Raw genomic sequence first — 22,316 nt, forward strand, 5'->3', positions numbered from 1 at the left:
AAAGTAAAGTTCTGATCCTGAAATGTAAGAGAAGAAGAAAATTGTGTAATTTTGATTGGAGAATTGGTTCCGAAAATCTGGAGATTGTAGATTCCTTTCTCTACCTGGGGAAAGTAATAACGGGCAATACAAAGAATAAGCCACGTATTGAACATAGTTCTCATAAAGCGGCAACACATACAAAAGGTTTCCGCATATTTTAAAGCGCAATGGGTCGAAGACACTTCTTACATTTGCTCACAGTTTTTAAAGCAAAAATTCCCTCCACTTTGTTATATGCTGTTGAATCTATCCCAGTAAAAGACTGGAGTTTCCTAGATAAGACTGAAGGCCATATTTTACGCAAGTGATGTAATTTTAATACTCTGGTTCCGATATCCGCTATTAGATTGGAATGTGGTTTGGTAAGTTCATTTATTCAAGGCTTAGCCAGGATATTACATTGGGAATACCAGTTAAAAAATAGTGAGTTATACACATTAAGGGGTTTTATGTGTCAATAAATTCTTGGAGGAACAACTTACATATTTTATTTTTCCCGTGACTTCACCTTGGCACTGAATTAGTTCAGCGCACAATAGGAGTCCGTGATTTCACTCCCGCTTTTAGAATTTAAATCTTTTTATAAAATCACACAATTTGTATGGTTAGTTAACAGATAGATGTAAGTATTGCATATTAAAGGAAAGGCTTAAGATAATAGCTCTATCATGTACCTTGAGAGTTTCCCAGAGATACTTATTTGGGGATTTAGATAATGATGTTTGACGTTGGCTTACTCTATGCTGCATGGCTCTTTTGCCATTAAATTATCTAACAGCAAATTGGTCCCCCTCTATGAAAATTGGAAAAAAAACTGTAACAGATATAATCTGGGCATTCAGAATCTTGATCATATTCTGTTTGCTTGCCCAGCTTTGTCACCATTTCGCCATCGATGGCTTCGACCAATGTTTATACAAAATTCATCAAAAATGTAACACCAGCCTGCAAATTTCTCCTCTATCCAAAGAATGAAATAGCGTGTAAGAAATTTTAAAATTCTTTTAAGGAGTTTATGAATATATATTTTTTTGTCTTCATTATATCCTACTTAAGTAGGTCCCTCCCTTAGTTGTACATACCTTATTTAATTATATGTATATAAAGGGGGATTAATGGCATGGCTTATGATCATTTAATTTGATACCTGTTATCTGTCGGGCTCTTTGGTATCTTTATGATTAGGCTTGTTGATCACGAGATACATGGCCCTCCTCACAATTACGCTTTTAAGTTCCTGGCCTCTGTACTTCTTAAGGTTAATGGATTTAGCACTCTTTGGATTACATTTTGCACGTTACTACTGCTGCTATTTAACTGTTCTTTGCACAAAAATTGGGATGTATTTTTGCTTTTTAACCATTGCTTCTAAGGGAAAACTAATTGTTAGTTATAAATGCGTTAGTTTCTTACTTAGAATTTCTTTTGGTCTATAACCTTCTGCTGCTACATGATGCACTTTATCTAAAATTGCATCCATTGTGAAGCTGCTATTGCATGGTATTTCAATATTCACAAATTGCATATGTATTTAACCCAATTTACTTGTTGTGGTAAAGGATTTAACTATGGTATTGTAATTAATTTTTCTGTCAGAATGATGAATATTCTTTCCTACCTTTTGCTCATTCGGTGCCATTGCTTGCATTCATCTGCTGTGGACATTTTACTTTGCTGCATAAGGGAGAATTCAGAACTGGTTATGAAGGATTTTAAATTGAAGTGATTTTACTGGAATTTTAATATATTGTCTGTCTTTGTATGCTATCCTATCTACTGTGGGAATGAACTGAGTTTGCCTTTTAACATGCTTATTATGCAATAATTGTGTGTATATTTTGTGTGGACCTCATTGGAGATCCAAATTCTTAATAAATACATTGAATTGAATAGTGACTGCTGCAGGTCACAGGTTAGAAGCTTAATCGGGTCGACTTAGCCCTGGTGAGGACACGACACCAAGCCTGTACCAAGTTCAGATCTAGGCTTGTCATACATAGGTTACAGTTTTAACAGTGGGCTCTGTTTAAGGCATTAAAAAGTGTTATTTTGTTGTTAGCGCAGACTTTCGTATGTTTTTGTGAACTATGTGAAAAATTGTTTCTATACATTCTTCTTAAATATGGCAATATTATGTCATCTGTTTTCCTCAGGGAACAAATTCCATTATATTGCACCTTCAAGGTAAATCATTTTGACTTCAGTGCTGCTTTAAAAAAAAACATGTTTTACTTGAGGTACAATCAGCAGATCCTTATCCTTCACTGAACATAGTGAACTATTCTTGCTTCCTATTTTCTAGATTTTTCTATCTGCACTGCCTTAAATACTGAAATTAGAGCCTTACGCTTCACCCTTTCATCCACCTAAGCCATTGCACTGTTTATACTCGAGTTTGGTCACTACCCTAGCTGCATGATTCTGTCTACGCTGTTTCCTACTAAACACTTTTTTAGGGGTGGCCAGAAACATAATACAGTAATAATAAATGCTGGAGCCCACTACGACTCTTTCAGTAGTTGCTCTACCCTTTTCCCAGAGATAAGGCTGCATCTTGGCGAGAAATCGATTTTTAAAAATGCATGTACTAATGATCTTATTAGCATGCTTCTTTCAAGGCATCTGTTCCTCAGGCAAGAAGCCCAAAGATTTCACTGATTGAGAAATTCATACTTCAAATTTCCTAGAAACTCTTTCAGATTTGCTATCTTCGAAACTTTGTACTCCGCGCCCAGTTTAGGGGTGCTTACTCTAGAGCCTGCTAACATTAGTTCCGTTTTGTGGACGTTCAGAGCCTGCCCCTCTGTTTCATATGGCATGACACTGTCTCCAGAATCCTCTTCAAGTAATGGGGTATAGTCCTAGATATTACCTCTTCAGGCAACTGGATGTTGTCTTGCTTTATGTGAAGCCTCACACCACTTTCTAAAAGCAAATTATATAGGGGCACATGTATGTGAAAGAGTATGGTGACAGATGAATGACCTGAGGCACTCCACAACTAGATTTCACCAGTGCTATTACATCACCATGACTGATAACCCAAGTGCATTGTTACTACAGGAAATATTGTAACCAGCCCTTGGTCACCTTTCATAATCCTGCTCTATTGTATAAGCTTTGTATTGCGCAATCCATGATCAATAACATCAAAGGTGGCAGATAGTTAAAGCATCACCAGTAGTGACCCCTGACCTTGATCAGCTGGCTTCAGAATTTTATCAGGGCAGTCTTTCTTTGTCTTCCTGGTTGAGACTGCAGTTGTAAAGCCCATGAGTTTCCCGATGACATGATCGTTGTCTAGTGACCACTGTGTCCATGTTAATGGTCCACATCTGAAGTCAGAGCTTGAGTTAACGTTTTTGGACTAGTTAAGACATTCCATGACAGAATTTTTGTAGTCGTTACACTTTTTGTAAATCTAAATACTTCCATGTCTACAATGTTGGGGTACATGGCTTTCACAACAATAAATGGAAATCAGTAGTTAGGTGATGCACCAGGCAGAGTCCGCCGTCCCCGTGTCGCGGAAGAAGAGGAAGAATGAGCATTGAGTGGGATTTGTAGGTGTGCAAATCACTGCACAAAAAGGGGGGCTCAGGGAGACATTGAAGTAGATGCAAAACTCATGTCTGCAAGTTAAAGAATAATTGTGGAACATGCGTATGGATGCTTTACATGCATATATGCACAGCGTTTCCTTGGAGAAGTGCTACAGAACAATGTAAAATCGTGCAGAATATCTTAGTGTGTTTAGACCTGTTACACAGTCAGCAGAATTATTTGCAAGGGCTTTAAAGAGCTCACCGATTTTATGAGTTTCTATTTTTAAGAAAAGCGTGCATTTTCTCATTGTCATCGGGATAGCAGTGGTGCTGTCGATTGGGAACAATGAAAGCCTACCGAGCTCATTAGGTTGAGTGAAACTGAGCTGGGATCCCAGGCAGCGGATGAGGGTACGATATAATCTTCGAAGATAAGCTTTTGATCCCACACCTTTCTCACTCCCGCCTTTCTCATTCCTGCTCAGACTATAAAAGGCTACAGCCATCCAAGCTTCACTGTAACCCTCTACTGTCGGCCATTTGTCTGGTACTTCGGGGGAGGAGGGGGGGGGGGGTGGTAGGTTGGGGTTAATGAAGCACTGGACACACAGACCTTGAAGTAAAAGCAGGCTGAAAGTTGAGGCCCTAAATTGCATCGTCTAGCTTTTATGCTACTTTTTGCAGCCACTTACTTATGTCTGAAGTCGAGGCTTGGCTGGAATCCCGTGGCATCTCTGCAAATGTTTTAAAAGAGTTGCACCCAATAAAACACTTCCAGAATTGCCTCCATTATATTTTGGACTGCGTCCAGTATATCTGAGTGATGCGCACATATTCCCATGATGCTGCTATCATGTCAGTGTTTTTTTCCAAGGTATGTCTTGCTAATGCTCAAAATATTTCAAGGTGTTGTCGTCATGTGCCAGGATGTTGCCAATCTGTATCTTTTCAATCATCCTGCCAATAACATCAGGGTGCTGCTGAAAAGTTTCAAGGTGTTACAATTCGTATCACGGCGCCACATTTATGTGCCAGCCTCCAGGTCTGCTGCTCAGCGAAGCCAAATCGATTCTTTTCCCTAAGGGTGTGGTTTTTGTGCCGCTGGCCCTGGTTGTGAAGTTGTCTGGAGCACTGCTGCACTAATGAGGCATCGTGGTGCTAGAAGTGTTCGAAGTGATGGAGGTGGTCCTGTACGCGTGGTAATAGTATGGCATCTGTGGAAAGAGTTGGGTGATTCGCCTGATCATTTCTCCCACTGAGCCATAAAATCAACTTATAAATGTGGAGTACATGAAAGGATGCCAGCAGCCGTTAGCTACGCCAGAGGTGTATAGAGAGTAGAGGCAGGACGGCCAAGATCATGGCAGATTTTCAGGATAGTCATTTATAATAAATGTGCATATAGTTTATCAGTTCTACGCTAGTGAATTTTATACTGAAACCATCTACATCCAAATACAGCATTTGTCTTCCTGCCAACATGCTGTTTGGCCTCTTATAAAGGCTTGGGTCGGGTGCATGCTATATAGACCTGTACAATTAATTTGGGGAACACAGTCTGAAATGCCACATGGAAATGTGTGTTGCCTTGCTACAAGTATAAGCTGCATTAGAGCACTGGATTGTTGGGTGCTTCATTTGAGACAGTGCAATGGCTCTGTCCCAATGACGGCTGCTCCAGGCCTTCTACTCCTGTTGCAATGTTTGTCTTTCTTTTTCTCCATCATCATGGTTACAAGTGTCATTGTAACATTGGAACAAATAGTACACCAAGTAGTGTTTTCATTGTGCAATAATTTTTCATTGGTAATTTATTATTTCCAGTATCGGGATTATGCTGCTTTTGACGGGCCCAGGCTTAGTTTGACAGCAGAATAAGGTTTCAGAAGCCATTTTGCTGACAAAGTACACAAGTTTGATATGGCAGGACTCACAGATTCAATGCCTACATTAGGGGAGTGCTGTTGTGCTGCCTCTGCATAGACACCAACCCGGAGAAAAACACAAAAAACATACGTTAAAGCAATTTCTACATCTGCTTTATATTGCACTCTAAGAAACTGATCCTAGAGATTTAGGTATGCCTCTGTTTAGACATAAATCATATGTTCAGGCTTCACATACCTGAGCTGTCTCCAAACCAAGAGCCACAAAGCATCATTTCTGCTGGATTTCTTCCAAAATTGCCACAGGCGCTGCGTTTAATGGCTAATATAATGCACACCTAAACATGCAAGATATGAGTTGAGTTGTTACTTATAAAGTGCAACAAATGCCTTAAGGCATCTTTATGCTGAACTGCAAAGCAACCTCAGAAAAGATATAAAGATCAATAGTCCACTATTTTACAAATGCCAAGACAGGGTGCATTCCAACTGGAGGGAGTGCAAACACGGAAAATACATAACAGCCATGGCTTGGTGGATACATGTAGGGAAATGTAGAATGACCCCCGCACACTGGAAAAAGGTTCCTTACACGTAAGGCCATCTATGTTTTGTGCTGAGAAAACAAACTACTGCTTTGAGAGTTTATTTTCACATTACATACAAGTAGGCCTAGCAGGTGTTTTAAAAATGGCGTGTTCTGCTCATGCCTGCATTGCACTAAAGGAAATGCCGCTGTGGCGGCTGCCTTCTTAGCCCAGAAATCTCAACCAGTTCTGTGGGGGATCTCTGACAATCGGGCAGAGGATTTGCTCTTTTTAGAGACCATGGGCTTATCACCTGCTGGTAGATCTGCAGACTGTCCATCAGGTTCTAATTCTCCCTATAAGCATGGTCTACAAGATTATAGTAGGCAGAACATGTGACATATCAGGTGAGGCTGGCGGTCTTTGTGTATCATCAATATCATGATCTTGATTATGTATTTAGCTATCCTCTTTAATGGTGTCATAGTGCACGAGTAAAGCAAGCGTTGGTGATTGCTTGATATTGTAAGCTATGCATCTGACTGGTTGAATATCATCACGATAGAAGCACAAAGACAGATTGGGAGACTAAGTTATGTAGGATTTGGGTGATAATTAGTGCGCATATTGATTACTGCTACACTGGTGTTGGCTATATTTTGGGAAAATTAATTAACTTTTCATGATTACCCCAACTCAGAATGAAGTCTAAAATGTGGAGTTGGTGTTCACCACACCATTTACTGCAGGTTTTGCATTTGTCGTAGCATTTTATCCTGATAGATTTCCTCAGGCTTTTTCTGGTGAAATCTGTCAGGAGAAAATCGCAGAATGTGGTAACTGGTGCACAACTTAGGAGTTTGATCCAAGTGCAAACATCCATTTACGCATGGATCCAATTAAAAAAGACACAAATTTGAATCCGGGTCTAAGTAAACTCTGAATGTTTACAGAGGAGGGGACACGTTATAACAATAAAGATTTGCCTGGCTCTGTATTGTCATTATTTTGACCTCACAGTGTTGTAAAATTTGATATGTTGTTTTGTATTGTAGTTCTATTTATACAGTGCTTTTTACTCCTAAAAGGCACCAAAGGATATTTGCGGATGTGTAGCATGCTACTCCATGGAGTGTCTTAGATGGACCAGTGCATGTTTTCTGCGGCCCATATTTGAATGCCATGCGTCGAAACTGTAGTTACGCTCTTAATACGTTTTGCTGCTGCAATACTGCATGAATTCAAAGAGAAAATGAGTGATAGATTGCTTAAGTATTCAATTCTGTTGAAGTACAGAGGTATGCGAGTGCAGCGTGGCTTATGTTTGAAATGTTATGGTGTGTGCATATGAGTAAGATTGCCAAAGCTGTGCCATAAACAAGATGTAGCTGCGCTTACTCAAAGTGATAGTGAGAACAGAGTAGTCCCCACAAGATAATACTTAAGGAGTGCTCTGTATATATAGAGCTAAAATATAGTGCTAAGAAAGTTCATAGAGATGAAGGCAGCTATCCAGGGGAGGCACAAAACAAGGGATTCAGGCAGTGCTCTGTGTGTATATATAGAGCTAAAATATGGTGCTAAGAAAGTTCATAGAGATGAAGGCAGCTGTCCAGGGGAGGCACAAAACAAGGGATTCAGGCAGTTACCACGTCCAAGATTGGATCCAATCAACCCCAAAAAAGCCTCTGATGAAGAAAAAAGCCATATGAACTTCACAGAACGAAAGGGACTAGAGCATCCACAAAACACTTTCCTTGGCTGGGACGTTAATTCGAGTCCTATGTCCCTAGGTGCCCACGCTCGGGAGATAGCAGTTTGCTGTCGCTTAACAGAATCTATGACTGCTCCGCCCAAGCGAGAGCAAACTGTAAGTCTGCTCCCAGCAGATAGGAGCAGGAAAACTGCTCCCGCCAGCTAGGAGCGGATTTTCATCAGTGATGTCTTCAGTGATGTCACCAGGGGGCGTGGCTTGCAGCCTGATGGCAGCGGACGCGTGTGCTTGGAGCTCTGCGCCGTCCTCTTGATTTATCAGCTTTTCCCGGCTGCCCTGTCCTCTGGGGTGAAGCATAATCCCTTCTGCTGCGGTGCGCAGCCCGGAGAGCCGATCGGGGGCAATCGCTGGGGGACTGAGAGCGCTGGACTGCAGCAACGGCTGGCAAAAGTTTTGGTCCCTGTCTTCAAGATAGCGCCGGACGACGAACTACTGTGCCGGGGGCTGGCTGAGTAGTCGCGCCCCCCGAGTGAGACGGCCAGCGGCCGCGAGAGGTGGCAGAGAGCGGCGCTTGGAGCTGGTGCTGCCTGCGGGGGACCGTCCTTCTGGGCATACTCGAGAAAGCAGCAATACGGCAGCGGAGACTGGAGCCTGGCCTGCCTCGCTTGTGTGACTGACCGGAGCGGCTGGGCATTCCCTGGAAGCAGATCCGGAGGACTCGATGGCGATGAACCCTGCTGGGCGGCTGAGGGCCTTCCACTGCTGCTGATCGTGACCACACACTGGTGAGCTGAGCAGCGGGATACGGGCGGAGCAAAACCGAGTGACGCAGCGGCTGCATTGCCGAGCCCCGGTGTCGTGGATTTTGGCTTACTCGGACTAGGTCTCACCACCACGCGGGAGGATCCTGGATCAGGCCCCTGCCTGCAATTGGCGCCTGTGGGTGAGTGCCTCTGCGGGGGCCAGTGGGGTGCCGGACACTGGTGTCATGGGAGGCGTCCCTCCCACACTCGACCTGCGGACTGCTTGCTAGTATTGGCTGCTTGGAGGGTACGTGCGGACATTGTGCTGGTTGGCATCCCCCGCAGAGGACTTTGACGAAGCGGGGACGGCGCCGGCGGACTGGGCTCTCGGACCCTCGATTTTGTGGTGGGAGTGATTGCCTTAGAGCCCGCTATGCACAACTTGTGAGCCGGGACTGCTATCCAAGCTGTGTTGAGGTGGCTATCCAGGGGGCATGTACATCGCGTACCACACTGCATGCAGGGGGACCTCTGAGAGCAACGAGGCGTAGAGTGGTGAGCAGCCTGAACTGTGGGGATCGCCTTTGCCCCTCCTTGCACAATGGGAAAGCCTAGGGGGAAACAGGCGTTGGCCCCGCCAGAACATGACTGCCTGGGGCAGGAAGACTCGCCCGAGTGGCCCGTGGACCCAGGAGTACAGCAGCAGCTGGCTCGCATCTTGCAGACCATTACGGACAAGAGAGAGGCCCTACATCAAGACATAGCCACGGTGTCGGTGGGTCTGGGGCTGCTGCGTGCTGAACACTCCAAGCTGGCGGATAGGGTAGAGCAGACCGAAGCGACCCTGGCAGCGTTGGAACTGGCACAGAAATCCCTGGCTGAACAGGTAGGGGGCTTCTCTCAGAGGTTATTGGCCTTGGAAAAACGGTCCGAAGATGCTGAGGGCTGTAATCGGAGGAATAACATTCGCGTTTTGGGCCTGCCTGAAGGAGTGGAGGGGGCCAACATGACCCAATGCCTGGAGGATTGGCTCCGCAACACGGTGGCGCCAGAGGAGTTGACCCAGTTTTTCACCATGGAGAGAGCTCATCGGTTTCGGCTCGCCCACAACACCCGGGCAGGCTGCTGCGCCCGGTGGTGGCCAGGCTCCTCTACTATAAAGACAGAGACCTCATCCTGCGGACAGCGCAAAACTCTGGTCACTACCAGGTGGATAATAGCAAGGTCTCAATTTTCCCGGATTACACGCTAGAAGTTCAACGACGCCGCACTTCTTTCCTGGCCATTAAGAGAGCCCTGAGAGATGAGGGTCTTCAATATTCTCTGTTTCCGGCTTGGCTTCGAATTATCCTTGATGGCACGACTCACTTTTGCGCTGACCCGCCGGAGGCATGGGACTGGCTTGAAACGTACAAAACGCTTCCCCGGTGCGGCTGCCTCAGCGTCATCGCAGACCAAGGCGATGCTCTACCACTCTGAAGACACCCAGCTCTTCCCAGACAGCGAAGGAGAGGTCTGAGGCACTGGGGGCAGTGTCTGAACTACTCCGAGATCGGAAGCAGTCGTCGCCAGCTGGCACAGAATCAGACAAGACTCCTGAGGACACGGACACTGATGGGTCCAAAGCGAGTAGCTTGCAGTTGCCACATGTCACGCCGGGCACGGCTGACGAGATTGTGTGGGGGTTTTCTTTGGGTCTATATATGATTGCTGAACTAGTTTTCCTTTACAGGTGTCCATGAGCAGGTTTGGGTTTTGGGGATCTCTGGATTGCATAGAGTGTATTGTGATTGTTAGATTGTTTGATGGCCGCAGTGGGAGGGGTGTGTACATGGGTTTTAGGGAGGAGAAGTGTCCCGGGGGTAGGGGGGTGATATATATCATGGGGCTTGAGCACGATAGACTTCACCTACATTTGCAGACGGTTGTCACCGGATTACGGCCACTTTTCCCCTTTGTTCCTCTGTAACCACTAGAGGGCAGTTAGTTTTTGGACTGTTTGGATGGGGCCTAGTTTTTTTAGTGCTTGTCCTGGGGTGGGGGCGTTGGGGTTGTTGTTCTTTTTATAATGAGGGGATGTCTCAGGGGTGTTGGCGTAACTATTCTGAACATGCTGCTGCTGGGCGGAGGGGAGCGATGTCATGGGTTCAATTTCTGAGCTAAAGTATATAACTTAGAATGTCAGGGGTATGCATACCATGATACATAGGCATAAGATACATGCATACTTAGTGCGTAGGGGAATCCAACGGGCTTTCCTTCAGGAAACTCATATTGCACACAGTGAAGATGTGGCGTTGCAACGTAGGTGGAGAGGGCAGGTTTTTTGTACAACCTCTTCTGCCTTTGCCAGGGGGGTGTTGATCTGGGTCTGAGCCGGAGTTCCTTTCCAACCCACACGCCAGTTAAAAGACCGGGATGGACGTTACATCTTAGTGGCGGCCCGTCTGAATGGTAGGGATGTGGTGCTGGCCAGTATATATGCTCCAAACACGGGGCAGGCGGCCTTTTTTACGCACTTGTCAGGGAAATTTGCTCCATTTTTGACCAGGTCTGTCCTCATGGGTGGAGATTTTAATTCTGTCACAGATGTCTCATTGGATAGATCTCACCCGCCTCTCCCGGATGCACCAGCCCACAATCTATCAAGGCTCCGGCGAGATTGGCAGCATAGCTGGGGGCTGGTGGACACATGGAGGGCGCACCATCCGAATGATAGGGACTATTCTTTCTTATCTGCCCTGCATGCCCTCCATATCCGAATAGATGCGATGCTCTGTTACCCTGACGTAGACGCAGCGGTTCAGCACAGCGCGTACCTCACCAGAACGTTATCAGACCATATTCCTCTGCTTTTGCGCATCAACCTATTGCCAGGACGCCCTAGTATCCCAACTTGGCGCCTGACTCCAGAGTCATTGGAAGATCAGGTATTTCGCAAGATGGTGGGGACTGGGATCGATCATTATTTTCAGGAAAACACTGGCACCGCCTCCTCCTTGGTGGTGGAATGCGACGCATTTAAAAGCGTAATAAGAGGGCAATGTATTGCGAATAAGATGGGGAGTGGTGCAAGTGCTGTTGCAGGACCTAGAGAGGGCAGATCAGAGGCTTAGGGAGGGAGAGACCTAACCACCTCGATCGCCACCAGGAATTAGTGGAAGCTAGAGAGGAGGTTGCAGTGCAAGTTGAAAGGCTGCGTTGCTTTGACTATAAAAGATACGTAACACATGCTCATGAGGAGCGGGATAAGTCTGGGGCGTTACTGGCATGGTTGGCCAACCCAGCAAGAATGGGCACGGTAAAATTGGAGCTTCATGGCACCGATGGAGAAATCCATTATACGCAGCAGGGGATTAATGATCAGTTCTGGGCTTATTATACAGACTTATACCAGAGCAAGGTGGCCCTCAGCGGGGAGGCCATTTAAGACTTTTTGTAGAGGGTAGATCTTCCAGCATTAGATAGGGAACGGGCTGAGCTGTTGGGATAGGATATCACTATAGGGGAAGTTCGCAGAGCAATCAAACATATGGCCTGAAGAAAGACCCCCGGGGCGGATGGCCTGCCTGTGGAGTTTTACAGTATGTATGTTGACCTTCTTGCTCCTCGACTAGTAGCCCTATATAACACCGTACGAAAAGAGCACCTTTTACCAGCCACTACTCACCAAGCAGTAATTATACCACTTTTAAAACCGGAAAAACCTCCCCATGACCGGACGGCCTACCGCCCGTTGTCAATGCTGACTACCGACTAGAAGATTTTAAGTTGGATATTGGCAGCTCGTCTGCTTCCATATATGGTGCAATTAGTACATGCGGATCAAGCAGGGTTTATACCTTCCCGGAACACAGCTCAGAATGTGCGGCGCCTCCTTAATATTTCTCCTTAATATTTTGGATGCTGATACGTATGCCAAGGCCTCTGCTGCTGTGATGGCAGTAGATGTTGAGAAGGCTTTCGACTACTTGTTTTAGGTGATGCAGCGCTTTGGCCTGGGGGATGATTTTGTGGACTGGACGGCTCTTTTGCATCGCCAGTCTACGGCGCGGGTTAAAACGGACAGGATCATTTCGGATGCCTGTGCTGTGGGCCGGGGAACGAGACGGGGCTGCCCCCTATCTCCAATGCTGTTCGCCCTGGCTATGGAGCCCCTGGCGGCACAGGCCAGGACGGGCTTGCATTATCAGGGACTTTGGGTGTGTGAACAAGTCCACCACATCACACTTTTTGCTGATGACCTCCTTATGTTTTTGGCGAATACGGAAGACGCTCTTTAGGGTGCTAAGACTCTGTTGGCTGACCATGGTGCCATTGCTGGTCTTAAAGTAAACTGGGCTAAGACTCGGTTGTTTCCTGCAGCACCAACGACTGAAGGTCCACTGACAACTCAGGGCATACAATGGGAGCGGCGATGCCTGACGTACCTCGGTACCCATATTTATTATGCTCAATCTGACTTATTGGAGGGCAACATGGGTAGGGCAATTAGGGGACTCAAGGGTTGTATTGAGTTTTGGGGCACGCTTCCTCTCTCGGTAGCCGGGCGGGTGGCTCTTCTTAAGATGATAGCGCTCCCAAGGCTACTATATTATTTCAGAACGCTCCCTGTCTGGATCCCAACCTCTGTTTTTAAGCAGCTCCAGTCAATGATGTTCGGGTTTCTCTGGTCCTCGGGAAGGCAGAGGGTGGCACTTGACTTAATGCTGAGACCGAGGGCGGTTTAGCAGTACCAGATTATGAAACGTACTATTTAGCGGCGCAATTGCAATGGCTCACTCAGGCGGTTGCACGAACATTTCGGGCCCCGCCAGATATGGGTAGGAATCAAGCTACTACACTGTCGCTGTCACGATTGGATTGCAGTTGCTGCTACCGACCTTCTCCCTCACCCGAGAAATGGTGACTTTTAAACTTTGCTGGAACAGAAGCCAACGGCGAGCACACATTGCGCGACCATATGACCCCGAAATCCCGCTGGTAATGTGTACTGCCTTGCCGCACGGGGGCGATTGGGGGGGTGATGAATGACTGGGCGTAGAGAGGCTTGATCGCCATGGGGGACCTATACAAGGGTGGAGCTGTCCAACCCTATGAGGAATTGCAAGACAGGTTTGAGCTGGCCTGAGGGGACTACTTGATGCATATGGTGCTCATGACAGCCGTTCAAGCGCATTGGAAGAAGGGGCTGAGAGAACCTCCAACTTCCATGGCTTGTCAATATGTAGTTATGGCAGCAGGCACCATTAAAGCGGTTATGTGTCTGTACCGTCGAATGACACACGAGAGACTCCCCTCTGTGCCCACTTCGACAAAAATGGGAGGAAGACTTGGGAGAGGAAATCCTTGAGAAAGTATGGTCGAGTATACTGGAACGAGCATGGAAAAGTCCGACGAACGCGCGCTTCCAACTGGTACATTTTTATATACTCCACAGGGTTTATCTTACACCAGCAAAAATTAACCAGCAGTTTAAAGTGAATTTGGCAATGTGCCCGCGCTGCAATACAGTGGGAGCAGATTTCTTACACATGATGTGGGGGGCGCCCTCAGCTGGGAACATATTGGGAGGAGGTGGTAACACTACTGCAGGAAGTTACAGCTAGAGACATTGAACCCACCATAGGCCTCTGCTTGCTACGCTGGTTTCCTCACACCTCTAAGAACAAGGTAACGAGTAAATTCATAGATCTAGGGCAATTGCTGGCAAAGAGGTAAATCACAACCCACTGGAAGGCCAAGAAGGGTCCTAGCTATCGGAGATGGCAAGCTGAATTTCTTAAGTGGGCGGAATGCGAGGGGACTACGAGACTGCAGCTGGCGACCCGCACCAACAGCGAAAAGGCGATGTAGGTGGCGAGGGCCTGGGCGACATTGGTGGTATTATTAAAAATACTGGACACGAACTCTGATTCGGACGCACCAGCATTAGATGGATCGCCTTGAGGATGTCCCCTATCCTGGAGAGGTGGGCACTATGATATCTTGTTGGGGGCTACCTCTGGCAGATGAGAGCTGTGTCATTGCTTAACATTAATTTTGGTTATTACCAATGCAGCTGCTTCATGTATTCATGAATAAATGTATATAGTTGTTACGCCAACAGGGTGGGGGGTGGGATACAGGAGAAGGGTGGGGGGGTTGCATTTCAGCAATCCAGGTTAATGACGAGAGGGCACGTATATCTTCTTTTTGACCTTTTGACAAGAGGGATTATTTTGATTAAATCGGAATGATGGGTGGCAGGGACTTGTAGATAGCGGTTCCCAGGACTGTGAATTGTAGCGATATGAACATTTACCTGCCATTAGAACTTGCCCTAGTTCATGCTGCGCCTTATTGCATGTTAACCTGGTTGCATTATTATTTGCATATTGAATTTCAATGAGCTTTATTTAAAACAATAAAAACATATTTAAAAAAATAAATCAGTGATGTCACCAGTGATGTCACTGACCATGTCATGAGTCATGTAATATGTGAGGTCATATGCAGTGCAATGCAGGTGCATAAGTTATAGTTAGCTCAGGTAACTATAATTGCTGTATTTCAATGGTTTTGCGCACGTTAAATCTGACCTCAACTATAACCTCCCTGAAACCTTTGGTTTTTTCAGCGAGTTTCTAAGGTTTTTTTTAAATTCTATTACCTAACTATAACATCCCTGTAACCTTTGTTTTTTTCAGTGACGGGGGAGAGCTGCCCTACATTTGCCTAAGGGTTGTGGTGGGGGTGTTACACATTGCTGCACACTGGCACATCTCTTAGCTGTCGTACTGTTCTATCTGCAACACTATTTGCATCACTTCAGCATTAGTGTCTTGATACCAATTTCAAATAGGACAATGTAGACCTTATGTGATATATGTAAGGCCCATTACACCTCCATCCACATTTGTATTTATTCATCTTTGTGCATCAGCCAAAGCTGAAACCCTGTGCACCAACAGATTAACGGCTGACGTGTGAACAAATGCATAATTACGTACTCTGGGAAAGGGCGATAGAGAGATAGGGATGTCATAACAGGGAGACACAGACCTTGAAACATGGAGGCAGCTTCAACTGTGTCCATCCATCTCCGCTTAAGTCTCTCAATGTTAATTCTGAATATCTGTTTCACCCTGTCCCAGTCTCTGAGACCTAAGAGTGCCAGGTGATTGTGGTTGCTCCCAGATTTCCCAATACATTTGTGATCAGTGAAGTTATTGAGTAGGTGAGACGACTCCTAGTTCCGCTTCCCAAAAGGGTTGAACAATTTCTTGGCAAGGAAACTTTCTCTACATTCGCCAGCAATCACTAAGTTAAACTGCTCTTTTCCTAGGGTGTTGCCCCATAAACACTTTTGTTTCAAGACCGCACCAAGAGCTGCTTTTAGGTGACAATAAGATTATCGGCGCCAAAAAACACCAGTCCAAGACCAAGTGACTCCATTACTTTTTCTGGGTTCTTAAGCAAATGCTTGCTTGAATAGATAGCTTGAACTTGCCCTGTAAAGTCTCTTGCATAGATTAACTACCTTAACTGGTCCTTGGATCATCATTTCTCCTAAATTTCCCACCTAGCTATCAGGCTTCCGTTAGGAGTCCTGCTGATGCCATTTGGCATTGATTGACGGTTAAAGGAATATGGACAGCATATAGCTCACTGCAGAATCCGTGTGTGAAAAACTACTTTGATGGGTTCTTCCTTTTGCATTTTTTTGTTAGGAGAACCCAACTTCTGTGGTGTATTGAATTTGTCTTTTTTTGCTTGTATAACCTGCCTAGCTAGTGATGTCTAGTATAGAGAAGGAACATGTGGTTCCCGGGCAGGACACGGAGATGGCACATTCAAACTTGTCCATTGGTTGGATCTGCCTTAATATAAAATTTGACTTCCCTGATTAGGGAACCTGTCTCCAGTCTGTGCCTGAAGCCCTGGCTTAGGGCATTAGTCCACAGGGTTCAGCTGGACTTCATGCACCTCTCACTATTCTTCTTTGAGCCGGTGAACTTGGAGGGGCATGAGAACCCTTGCCTGGTGGTACTGTGCCTAGGTAGGGAGAATGGCTCTGGCCAGAACCTGAAGCTCTAAATCAGGGGCACCGGTCCCCAGGCATTCATGCAGGCTTTACTGTCCTCTCGCTGGGCCTTATTTGAGCTGGTCTTCCGGAGCAGCTGGTGACTGGGGCCCTGACCAGGGTATCGGGTCCCAGACATCAGCACTGGCTTCACTGTGTTCCTATACTTCTCCAAGCTTGATACCCAGGAGTAGTACAAGACTTCCCTAAAGTTTTGCTGCACCCTGCCCTTTGTACTTAAGGTGGCTATGGTCAGTGCCCGGAGCCCCGCTCTGGGAGACTAGTATCCAGGGGTCAACGCAGGCTTCGCCAAACTCACTGTAAAGTAGCTGGTTTGCTACTTCCAAAACCCTGATCCACAATTAGGTAGTCTATGATTGATTTAGTACTAGGTTCCCTATGAACATTTGGTGCATCAGGAACGATGAAGGTGGCCCTGTTGTGTCCCTGTTACATCCGCAAGCCAGTCCCCAAGTAAGTAACTGTACGCACTTGCCTAGAAGTTGGCTATCGCAAGATTACCAAGGTCACAAGCCAGTTATCCTTGTGGTAACTTTTCTGACAAGTATTGTTTTCATAGCCTGTATTCATACTGAAAACCAAGATCGAGCAAGCTGTTGACCTTCAGACCTTTAGGAGGTTTTGTTCTCCTAACCTTGCCCTCAGACACCTGCATTATCATTTGAGAGGTCTACCACCCCAGTTAAACTCCCCTTCTGCCACTGTCCTTGGAGTAGATCACAGCCGATAAGCATCAGGCTGATTTAAGAACCCCAAGCACAGTGGGATCCTTTTTCCCTGCTGATTCTGCGAAGCCCTATCCTTTAGCTGTGGGTTTGTTAGAAAATAGGTGAGGACGGTGGAAATATTTGTTTATCCATTCATGCTCATCACTAATTAGATGACAAGGTGTTTGGCTGTCTTAAGAGAATGATAATTACTCCATCTATTTCGAATTTTTCCACTTTGACATTCAGAGCACTACACAGAAATCACATTGAGTCAACACCCGCCTCAGACCATTGTCATGCTTTTTTAATATTAAACAGTCAGATTGCCCTTATCCGCATCAGTTTGAAACCAACTGCTGGGCGTCAACTGGCGAGGAGCACGAGACAGGCAACAACCACTGCAGCTGAGCAATCCATAGGAAAGTTCAGAGCCACTGTCTCCTCTCAGGACAACGTCTAAGCCAGATCCTCGGGATCCCTACTAAAGGCTGCAACCGGTACAAATGAAGGACAGTGGACCTTGATAATCGTGTGACTACAGGCACTGCCCCCTTGCGGGATCCATGTCGTAAAATTGAAAAATGTCTGTAATTTCACTAACACTACTAAATCAAAGAAGTAGTAGTAGGAAACTAATAGTTTCTCTCCAGCCCTTCGCACCTTAGCGTGTGCGCACTTTTCACACTCCGGTCTTGGAGGACTCCCATTCACCGGTTCACAAATTTTTTGCCCTGGTCCTGACGAAAGCCAGCATATAACACAGTCTATACACAGTTTATCCTGAGCATCACTCCATATATATAAATCACAGTCCAATCCGTCCTTGTTCCAACTGCGTTGTTTTTATTCCATCAGTGCTTTTAAGCGTCTTCTCCAGATGCACATCTATCCACACCTTCTTCAAATGCACATATAGCCAACACGTGTTTCGTCAGGTTGGATGCGTTTGCATCTCTGACTTCATCAGGGCTTAACCACGTTTCAACGCCGGTTGACGAGTTTGGAGTACTCTCTACTCTTCATAGTCTGAGAAATGACTTTATGATCTATGTAAATTCGCCGATAAGTAGTTGGGAGATGGTAGATTGCAGCCTACTCTCTGACGAGTGTTGCGCTTTCTAAAACGAAAAAACGTGGTTAAGCCCTGATGAAGTCAGAGATGCAAACGCATCCAACCTGACGAAACACGTGTTGGCTATATGTGCATTTGAAGAAGGTGTGGATAGATGTGCATCTGGAGAAGACGCTTAGCCCCTTCGCCGCGGCACGAATTCCGCCGCGGCGCTGGGGGGGTTTGGGGTCAGCGCGGCGCCGCCATGCTCGTGACGGAACCACTCCGTCATGAGTCATGGGCGAGCTGTGCTCATGACGGAGTGGTTCCGTCACGACTCCGCCCACTTGCATTGTTCGCCCGCACAGGCGGGGAATCAGTGCCGCGTGGGCGGAGCGGCCGCCAACGGCCGCAGCATGACGGAACCACTCCGTCATGAGCACACGGCGTCCGTGGCTCATGACGGAGTGGTTCCGTCATGAGCAGGGAAGGGGTTAAAAGCACTGATGGAATAAAAACAACGCAGTTGGAACAAGGACGGATTGGACTGTGATTTATATATATGGAGTGATGCTCAGGATAAACCGTGTATACATTGTGGACTGGTTTCTGGTCCTAACCTTTTGGGGTATTGGTGGCTGCCCCATACCTTGGAGCACACAACGTGATAATTGATATATTGGACTGTAGGGATTATTATGATTATGATTGCGCACAAAACCTTGCCAAAATTAGTTGTGTTTATATTACACAGTCTGGCTGAAAAATGTAGACCTGTTTTTAGGATACCTGGGTCAAAACATAAAGCTCTACACGTATCCGCCTGATCCAATTTTTAACCCTGTCATAGGGCCCCACTATTAAAATTACTTCTATCATTTGAAGAGGACCCTATAGATAGTTTTAACATCACCAATCATTGCACCAAACATATATACACCAAAAAAACAGCTCCGCTGTAGTTCAGGCGTCGTAGCACACCCAGATGCGCTCTGCGCCTTGGGTGGGACCCGATGATAAAGCATGCCACCAACTAGGTTGGTGGGTGAGGGCTTTCTTAAGAAACCTATCGGTTTCCCAAGCACAAACTAAAGGCTTCAACTACGAGCCAGTTCTTCTTGATTATACATATCTGAACAGGGGAAATTAAATAGCTCCTCTTGGTTTTTCATCTCTCTCTTCTTGATATTCATAAGCCAGCAGTGGCACATATCTTCCCTTCACATTCCTGTCCATTAGGCCCCGGCCTTCAAGCCAGTGTTTATACCAACGTTACAGATGTGACTTGCTGACTGACCTTACCTACATTGTCCCAACATGACAAAGGCTGACATCCCTCGAGACCTTATGTGATATATGTATGGCCCATTACACCTTCTCCCTCATATTTTAAAGGACCAGCTACCGAAAGTAAAGCTTACAGAGCGCCTTCAGAACTGCAAAGCTTTCCAAGGCTTCAGTCCTTCTGTTAGGGCAAACCCATTTTAGGGTGCCCTGCCCTTCACAAAGAAAAAATAACTCTTCCTGGGGCTCCCACCAGCTATTTGGGGATCATTTGTGCTACTTCACTAGAAGCTGCCAGTCTTTGCTACATCTGGTTTGGGGATCTCACTCGGATTCCCTTTTTATCGAACATCACATTTCCCTTCTGAACAGTGTGAAGCCATCTCTTAATACTTAATGACCAATGTTCAACATGGGACTCCTCTACTTCAGCAGAGTTGTGGAGTGAATTTTTGCTGTTACCACCTTGATCTGCACCTGCTGTGGCTCCACCTGGGCCCTTTCCCCAATCTTCCATGCTCATTGCATTGGCACTCCTAGTCATCACGCCCTACCTTGAGGGGCTCTCAGTGCTGACCACGTCGGGATATGGGCCCGACACTCCAGCGCCTTGCATTTTGATGGCTAGTTAATTCAGTAGGTGAGCTGTCACACTCGCCTTTGCAGATTCCGATTAACATAGCCATTGGTTTGCTGTCTTTATCAGCCAACACATTTTCTGGGTTCTGATGAGCATTGGCTTGAGGTGCCTTAAGCTGTCATTTATCCGGCAATGCCAGTTCTACTCACCAAAAGTGGCCCTTTAGATATTGCACTTGATGCCTCCCTTCACGTCAGCCAGGCTTTTTTCTCATTTAAAGTTTGAGAAAAAGTTGGGGCCGTTTATTCCTTAGGCCTCCAATCACTTCACCCAATAAAACTGGGGTTTCTGAGTGCCAGCTATTTTTAGGGAAACTTTGGAGGAAACCAGCTACTTAATGGTTCGATTAGTTTTTCACTCTTTACCCATGCCGGATGAGTGATTTGCACATCAGCATTGCTGCGGACCTCCACAGGAGGTTCCTCTTGCGTTGCCCTGCACAGAAGTAGTTCACCCTCTCTCAGGTCTTATCGCACACGCTCATGCTTCACCTACCTAACAAGTGGGCAAGACAAGGCAGTGGTAAAGCCGCATAGGGTTCTCCACCTCAGCTAGCTCATGCTGTCCTTCACCTTCACTAAAACACAGCATTTTTATTGGCTCTCAGACTCATGCATGTGTTAGACTCCTTAGTCCATGTTTCACGATAGGTCAGGCGTGCAACTTACATGTTATGTTATATATTTTTAATGAGCACTCGAATGTCCATGGGCGCTAGCTAGTCGAAGCCAGAGTGCAGCTAAGCAGGAGATCTAATAGAAAGAGAACAACCATGTCTTTAGAGACTTCCTGAAATGCAGATAATTGGGCTGTGATCTAATTGACAGTGGAAGAGCATTCCAGACTTCGGCAGCATTAAATAGAAAACCTCTGACACCCCAGGTGAGCGAAGACCCCTGGAGGACCCCATAAGGCAGACTGTATGCACTGGATTCAAACTCATCCAAATTAACGGACTGTTCCCAACCGCTTAGAAAAGAGCTGAGCAGCTTTTTAGCAGCACCAGAAATCCCAATCCAGTCCAGCCGGTCTATCAGCAGCCCATGACTCACTGTCAAAGGCTGCTGATAGATCGAGTCGGACGAGCGCCGCTCTGCCACCCTGATCCAGAATGACCAGAGTTCTTTAGTAGCTTTGATAAGAGGTCTCCGTGCTGTATTCGGCACGTAAATCAAACTGAGTGTCATTGAGAAGGTTGTTAGCTAGAATATAAGTTGAGAGCTGTTTTTCCATCACTTTTTCATTGCGCTTGGTTGGAAGGGGTAGACATGAAGTTGGTCGAGAGTTATTAGAATCGAATGGGTCCAAAGAAGGGTTTGTAATAGGAGGCAGAACCGTGGCCTTTTTCTACACTGAAGAGAAAGATCCAGAGAAGCACATATGCTGAAAAATGTCAGTCAAGCTGACTGCAAGGGTGTCCGCTACCAGCGAGGCAATACGCGGCAGACAGGGGTCACAAGGGGAACCTGAATTAGTCAAATGAATTAGGTTGACAACCTCCTCTTTAGCGGGGGCAGCTAAATTACTGAAAATAAGCCTCTGAGAAGGAGATTGTAAATCAGAGAAGGAAGTGGAGGGTAGTGTAGGACAGTTATTGAACACATTCCCACAGGGTGTACTGCCTGGCCGCAGGTTCATGATCTGTGTCCTATTTCGGTGGGGAGTGAGACAGTAGGTGAGTCACCAGATCAGCCTGAATTTGGTGCCAACGACGGGAGAAGATCCAGGTTGGACAAGCCACTGGCCCGAGAGCTGATGGACCCGATATCCGGTCAAAAAAGATTGCACTGTGATCAGACCAAATGAGGGGAGAGTAGTGACATTAGCCAGTGATAAATGATTGGAAAAAATGCCATCAAAGGTGTGTCCTGCCAGGTGCGCGGGCCAGCAACCAACTGAGGGAGACCTAATGCAGACAAAGTTTGTAGCCGAGGGGCTGTCTCATCATCGTCGTGCGTCTTGAGGTGAAAATTAAAATCACCTAGAATACTATAGTCTTTCTGTAGTATGTTGTCTTCTAACAATGAGCTGATCGTTGTGTAAAGGTCGAACGAAGGACTGGTGGACGATAGATTAGTGTCCTTTTGA

At 46.2% G+C, this 22,316-nt stretch overlaps 1 protein-coding gene and 1 pseudogene across 2 annotated transcripts in view; one reads left to right on the forward strand and one right to left on the reverse strand.

The window, feature by feature from the left end:
• The window catches only part of DAGLA (diacylglycerol lipase alpha), a 321,198-nt gene that overhangs the window by 44,468 nt on the left and 254,414 nt on the right, over positions 1 to 22,316 (forward strand). The window lies entirely within an intron of this gene.
• Positions 16,975 to 21,514, reverse strand: LOC146857849 (28S ribosomal RNA; annotated as a pseudogene).

Source organism: Triturus cristatus, chromosome 3_2 (genome assembly GCF_964204655.1).
Source record: "Triturus cristatus chromosome 3_2, aTriCri1.1, whole genome shotgun sequence".
NCBI classification, from domain to species: Eukaryota; Metazoa; Chordata; class Amphibia; order Caudata; family Salamandridae; genus Triturus; species Triturus cristatus.